This window comes from Triticum dicoccoides, chromosome 4B (assembly GCF_002162155.2).
Source record: "Triticum dicoccoides isolate Atlit2015 ecotype Zavitan chromosome 4B, WEW_v2.0, whole genome shotgun sequence".
Classification (NCBI taxonomy): domain Eukaryota; kingdom Viridiplantae; phylum Streptophyta; class Magnoliopsida; order Poales; family Poaceae; genus Triticum; species Triticum dicoccoides.
Genome location: NC_041387.1, coordinates 576,788,696 through 576,796,309, shown reverse-complemented (window position 1 = coordinate 576,796,309; position 7,614 = coordinate 576,788,696).

Here is a 7,614-nt window from a genome sequence, read left to right as displayed (position 1 = left end):
TCCGCTTTGCCAGCTGAATCCCCCATGTAACTCAAAGGATATTTGAGAAAAAACAGCAGAGGCCCTGCTTATAGCAAGGATGCCGGTTTATTATATTGATCATAATATATACATTGTTGAAGTATGTACATAAGAGAAGCCTATGGCTCAAGTATAGTAAGGCCGAAGGAGAGCTATGTTCCACGACCGCCGGATCTCCTCCTCAGAACTACGTGAGTTGTCTCGAACGTCAATGAGGTAGTATGATATGTTGTGCAGATTCTTGCTGGCCCTTCCCAAGGTGGGGATGACTTGTGCATATCGGTCTGATCCTAGATGAGCCAGAGCACCAAGTCGCATTCTTGAAAGGTTCTTGTTTTAACCCGGCGGCTGTGATAACACTGCAGGTCTTGCTGATAAACCACCGAATGAGCCAAAGCCATGTCCCGTTTTTCATCTAACAGGTCCAACGCCTCCTGGCGTGCTTGCTCATTGTCTGCTTCAACATAATTGGAAACCCGGGGCGAATCATGACGAATATCACTTGGGAGGACCGCCTCTGCCCCATAAACCATGAAGAAAGGTGTGTAACCCGTTGATCTGTTGGGGGTGGTGTTGATGCTCCATAACACAGAAGGCAATTCTTCCACCCAACAACCCGGCGTCCGCTTTAAAGGAACCATGAGCCCGGGCTTGATACCCTTCAAAATTTCTTGATTGGCTCTTTCAGCTTGACCATTGGACTAGGGGTGCGCCACGGATGCTAAATCAAGCCGGATGTGCTCTCTCCGACAGAAATCCTCCATCTCACCTTTAGAAAGGTTTGCCCCATTATCCATGATGATGCTGTGTGGAAAGCCAAAGCAGAAGATAATCTTTTTGAGAAATTGAACCGACATAGCTGCATCACACTTGCTGACGGGCTCCGCTTCAACCCATTTAGTGAACTTGTCAACCGCCACCAACAGGTGGGTCTTCTTATCCTTGGAGCGCTTAAAGGGCCCCACCATATCAAGCCCCCAAGTGGCAAACGGCCAAGTGATGGGAATCATCCTTAATTCTTGAGCCGGAACATGAGCTCGGTGGGAAAACTTCTGACAAGCGTCACACCGCTTTACCAGATCCTCCGCGTCAGCATGAGATGTCAACCAGTAGAATCCATGAAGAAATGCTTTAGCAACCATGGACTTTGAACCAGCATGGTGACCACAATCCCCTTCATGAATTTCCCGTAGAATCTCTTGGCCTTCTTCAGGAGAAACACAACGCTGGAATACGCCTGAAACGCTGCAGCGGTGTAACTCGCCATTGTGAATAACCATGGACTTGGATCGCCGGACTATCTGCCGGGCCAGAACTTCATCATCTGGTAACTCGCCCCGGTTCATATACGCCAAATATGGAACCGTCCAATCCGGAATAACATGTAAAGCAGCAACCAATTGGGCCTCCGGATCAGGAACAACTAAATCCTCCTTTGTAGGCAACTTAACAGACGGGATATGCAAGATATCTAAAAAGGTATTTGGAGGTACCGGTTTACGCTGAGATCCTAGCCGGCTTAAAGCATTTGCCATTTCGTTTTTGTGCCGATCAATATGCTCAACCTGATACCCTTTGAAGTGACACGCCACAATATCCACCTCGCATCTGTAAGCCGCCATGAGTGGATCCTTAGAATCCCAAGTGCCAGAAACTTGTCGGGCCACCAGATCACAGTCTCCAAAGCATCGTACCCGGCTTAAATTCATCTCCTTGGCCACACAGAGACCATGGAGTAAACCCTCGTACTCAGCTGCATTGTTAGTACAGGGGAACATTAAACGGAGAACATAACAAATTTTATCACCTCGAGGGGAAGTAAGGACAACTCCAGCCCCCGAGCCCTCCAATTGCCTGGATCCATCAAAGTGAATAGTCCAGTATGTGTTATCTGGTTTGTCCTCTGGTGCTTGTAACTCGGTCCAATCATTGATGAAGTCGACAAGTGCCTGAGATTTGATGGTTGTTCGAGGCATTTACTTCAACCCATGGGGACCAAGCTCAATTGCCCACTTTGCAACCCGGCCAGTTGCTTCCCGGTTCTGAATTATATCGCCCAAAGGAGCAGAACTGACCACTGTGATGGGATGGCCTTGAAAATATTGCTTGAGCTTCTGACTTGCCATAAAAACCCCATATACCAGCTTCTGCCAATGCGGATACCGTTGCTTTGACTCGATAAGCACTTCGCTAATATAGTAAACCGGCCATTGAACTGGATATTCCTTTCCCGCCTCCTTGCACTCAACCACAATTGCCACACTGACAGCACGGGCATTAACAGCCACGTACAATAATAAGGGCTCTTTGTCAACTAGAGCAGCAAGGACCGGCGGTTCAGCCAATTGCCGCTTCAAGTCTTCAAACGTTGCATTAGCCGCATCACTCCAGACAAAGGTGTCTGTTTTCTTCAACATCTGATATAGAGGGATTGCCTTCTCTCCCAAGCGGCTAATAAACCGGCTTAGGGCTGCAATTCAACCTGCCAGACACTGAACATCATTAATGCACGCCGGTTTAGCCAAAGATGTAATTGCTTTGATCTTCTCCGGATTAGCCTCAATGCCTCTGTTGGACACCAGAAACCCTAGAAGCTTGCCAGCCGGAACACCAAAAACACACTTGTCCGGATTGAGCATCATCTTATAGACACGCAGATTGTCAAAGGTCTCCTTGAGATCATCTATCAATGTCTCCTTTTTCCTGGATTTTACTACAATGTCATCACATAGGCATGAACATTGCGCCCAATCTGAGTGTGAAGACAATTTTGCACATAGCGCTGATAAGTTGCCTGGGCACTCTTGAGCCCAAAAGGCATAGAAACATAATAGAAGGCTCCAAGGGGAATGATGAAGGTTGTCTTCTCCTAGTCCTTAACTGCCATTTTGATCTGATGATAACCTGAATAAGCATCCAAGAAACTCAAACGCTCACAACCTGTCGTCGCATCAATGATCTTATCAATACGCGGGAGAGCAAAAGGATCGGCCGGACAAGCTTTGTTCAAATCTGTGTAGTCCACACACATGCGCCAAGTGCCGCTTTTCTTAAGAACCAGCACCGGATTAGCCAACCACTCAGGGTGAAACACTTCGATGATAAAGCCAGCAGCCAATAGCCGGGCTACCTCCTCACCAATGGCCTTGCGTCTTTCCTCATTAAAGCGGCGAAGAAACTGCTTGATCGGTTTAAACTTGGGATCAATATTGAGAGTGTGCTCAGCGAGTTCCCTCAGTACACCTGGCATGTCAGAAGGTTTCCATGCAAAAATGTCCCGGTTCTCACGGATGAACTCGATGAGCGTGCTTTCCTATTTCGGATCCAGATTTTTGCTGATGCTAAACTGTTTGGATGAATCGCCAGGAACAAAGTCAACAAGTTTAGTCTCATCAGCTGGTTTGAATTTCAGGTTCGGGTCATGCTCAGTGGTGGGCTTCTTCAGAGGGGTCATATCTGCCGGATCAACATTGTCTTTATAGAACTTCAACTCCTTTGTAGCACAAACCGACTCAGCATAGGCCACATCACCTTCCTCGCAATCCAAAGCGATCTTACAACTTCCGTGAATTGTGATGGTCCCCTTGTGACCCGGCATCTTGAGTTGCAAATAAATATAATAGGGCCTTGCCATGAACTTTGCATAAGCCGGCCGTCCAAACACTGCGTGGTACGGGCTCTGGATCTTCACCACTTCAAAGGTCAATGTTTCAGACCAGGAGTCATGCTCATTACCAAACACAACCTCCAAAGCGATCTTGCCAACAAGATATGCCGATTTACCTGGTACTACACCATGAAAAACAGTGTTTGACGGTTTAAGACTCTTGTCTGTCAACCCCATGCGACGGAAGGTCTCATAATATAGAATGTTGATACTGCTCCCTCCATCCATAAGCACCTTGGTGAACTTATAACCTCCCACCTGAGGTGCCACCACTAAGGCCAGGTGACCCAGATTGTCAACCCGGGGCGGATGATCCTCTCTGCTCCACACAATGGGTTGCTCGGACCGCCGCAAATAACGCGGTACTGCCGGTTCAACAGCATTAACTGCCCTCTTGTGAAGCTTCTGATCGCGCTTGCACAAACTAGTAGTGAACACATGATACTGCCCACCATTCAACTACTTTGGATGACTCTGATAACCTGACTGCTGCTGATTTCCTTGATTATTCTGTTGGTTATTACCACCTTGGTTGTTCTGGTTGCCCTGATTATTCTGAAATCCAGAGTTTGAACCGCCACCACCATGAAAACCTGGACCTGAACCGCCCGATGGACCCTGATCATACCGAAAGAGATCAGAGTTTTTGAACTCCTTCATAATGTGACAATCTTTCCAAAGATGTGTTGCTGGAACCTCCTTGGTTCCGTGCTTTGGGCAGGGCTGGTTTAACAAACGCTCCAGATTCATACCGCCGCCGCACTGGGGCGGGTTTACCCTTACGACACTGCATATTAGTGTTAGCCACAAAATCTGAATTATCTGCTTTGCGCTTACCATTATTCCCATGGCCCCCTTGGTTGTGCTGCTGTCCCTTTGCGCCGCCGCTCTTCTTTCCCTTCTTCGGTTTCTCCTCATCAGAATCGGGATCCTTGAATCGGCATACTTTACCAAGGCTGCCATAAGGGTTCCCATGTCATTACAGTGGCGCTTGAGCCGTCCCAACTTCATCTTCAGTGACTTAAACCGGCAATTACGCTCCAGCGTTATGATTGCTTGGCCAGCGTTAATGCGGTCTGACGAGTGCAAAACTTCTGAAACCCGGTGCACCCAATGAGTTGTTGACTCGTTCTCTCCTTGAACACAGGCATCCAGATCCACAATGGACATAGGCTGGTTGCATGTATCCTTGAAATTTGTATAAACCGGGCCTTCAATTGGTCCCATGACTCGATGGAGTTAGCTGGCAGGTTCTTCAACCATGTATAGTTGTTCCCTCCAACATCATCGTGAAGTACTTTGCACAAGCCGCTTCATCCACATCCAGCATCTCCATTGCCATCTCATAACTTTCCACCCATGCCTCGGGCGGTTGATCAGCGGTGTAATTAGGCACCTTACGTGGACCCTTGAAATCTTTAGGCAGCCGCATAATACGGAGAGCCGGAATGAGACACGGTACTCCCCAGGAACTAAAGGCAAGCCCGGTGCATCGGTCTACTGACGCTGCTGGCTGAACCGGGGCGGGTTGATAACGTCCCGTATACTGTGCTGCTAAAGCGGCCTCCCTTCGTGCTCTGCCATTATCCACCACGTCCTGAGCGTTCACCTCACCACGCGCCGGATTGGGTCCTTGAGGGACAATACGGCGCCGCACACTGCTGGACACCTCCGGTTCATCTATATGCCTGCTATAGCTTTTTTCTCGGATGTGGGGTCGTGTGAATCCTGTCTCGGCTATACGAGTAAGCCTGCTGGTGCGTCATAGCAGTTTGAAGAAGATCCCTGGCCCGCCGTGTCTCAACCACCGCTGGCGATTCACCCTCTATCGGAATAGGTGCCAGCCGGGATGCTGCTGCTATCATATTATCCAAAGGGGTAGAGAAGTGACCCGGCGGGGGTGTGGTATACCGTGGCGGGTTGTCTGTCCGCCAAGGTGGACCCATCACTTGAGGATGATCCGGTGCTCCGGTCCTTGGCACAACAGTCTGATTTACTGCTGCCGGATTACTAGTCCCTGCCCCTGGCGTATCGAAGAAATTCATCGCATTGTAATCTGTTGGCAAACGAGATCGATGTCTCCTCCGGAATACTTCATTCAAAGCGTTCTGATCCATCAAAAGTCGATAATTCTAGGCTTGAATCCTCTGCGCCTGGGCATCTAAAGCGGCATGTTCCTCAGCCATCCTGATCTCCTCAGCCGCCAAATCCTCTTTGGCCTGAGTTATCTGATCCTGTAACTTAGCGACCTCCGTGTTATGCCGATCTTGAGTCTCCGGGGTAACTGTTGTGGCCAATAACGTCGTCCACGCGTCCATCAATCCGGACAAAACTTGAGATGACCGGCGCGCGGAGCCTCCTGCCCCTGTTGCTGGTCCGGATGCCGCTGCAGTAGAATTTTGCAAAGTTGGCTGTGTTCCGGCCATGAAGATTCCGACTCGGTTTGGCGGTTCAAGAAATTCCGGAATTCTGGTGCCATCGGAATACCCTTCGAACACACCGTCATGAACTTGGTACAGGGACTCGGTTTCACCAGCGGATGATTCGCCGTCGGAATAAGCGACCGTCTCACCCTCGGACACTGGTTCAGATCCGATCCCGTGGACACATCCTACGAACGCACGCTTCATGGCGGGCTGAATCCGAGCGGGGCTTGCATGCTGAGCCGTCTCGACGAGGTCGGTGCAGATGTCCGGCTCAGGGCCCGGTTCGCCGATCTCGCCGGTGAAAATGTGAATTCGGCCAAAGGGGACCCGGTACCCGTACTCAATTGAGCCGACCTCAGGGCCCCACCCTGCATCGTCGATGTAGAGCTTGCCATGACGACTTTTGGTCATCCGGCCAACCACGTATCCTTTGAGTCCTTCAAAGCTACCCTTCAAGAACTTGGAACCATCGTGCGATAGCCCCACGGTGGGCGCCAACTGTCGTGGAAATATCACGTCAGATGTCCTTGTGAAAGGACTTAGTCGTGGAGCCATCGCAACGGGTTAGCTTAAAGGGGTTAAACTGGACAAAGGACACGAGGGTTTTTATACTAGTTCAGCCCCTTCGATGAAGGTAAAGGCCTACGTCTAGTTGTGATGGGATTATTGGGGTCTCAATAACCAGGGAGCTAAACACGCTATGCCTGGCTCTCGAGTTGTTGTTTCTTGTCCCTGAACCGCCGTCGGGTCGTCCCCTTATATACACGGGTTGACGCCCGACCAGTTTACAGAGTCCCGAGGCCGGCTCATCCAAGTGTCCGGCTCGGTCTCTCCTTTCCTATCTTACAATACAAGTTACATGACTATGACGGTTTACCACTATGGGCCCTAATCCGCCTTTGGGCTCCGGGCCTCTAAGCTTCATTAGTAAAGCGCCATCTTCTGGGTCTTCATGGGCTTCAATATAGTTTAAGGTGAACCGGCCCCTCCTGATCGGTTTACTCTCAGTAGTTATATCCCCAACACAAGCCAAACCATTATTGATGGTGACCAAATTGCTAGGACAGCAATGAATGGGTGGCAAATAACACATATAGAAGTTTATGCGGACGGCATAGATGGGGACGACTATATTATATGTTGTTGCCACCGACGTGGGCAAGGACAAAGCGAGATGTAGGCTAGGATCCTATCGTAGGAGAAGACACTTTTTCTTTTGTACATAATGTTGTCATTCGATTAAAAAAGATTGTTAGTTTTAATCATCATGTAATTTTTGCATTCACATCAGATAGATGCCACTAAAGGATAATCTTTACCTCTTGCATGATATATTATCGTTGTCATGTCTATTTGGCGTGGAGAACGAACAACAAGGTTGAGAAATGCAATTCTAATTTCAGGTTCACATGAACCCAATAATCAAGTCTCTGAAGTTTTAAAAAGGTTGCGGCAAAAATTCAGGCATACGAAGTATGAGTAGAGACACATAGCTCCTCC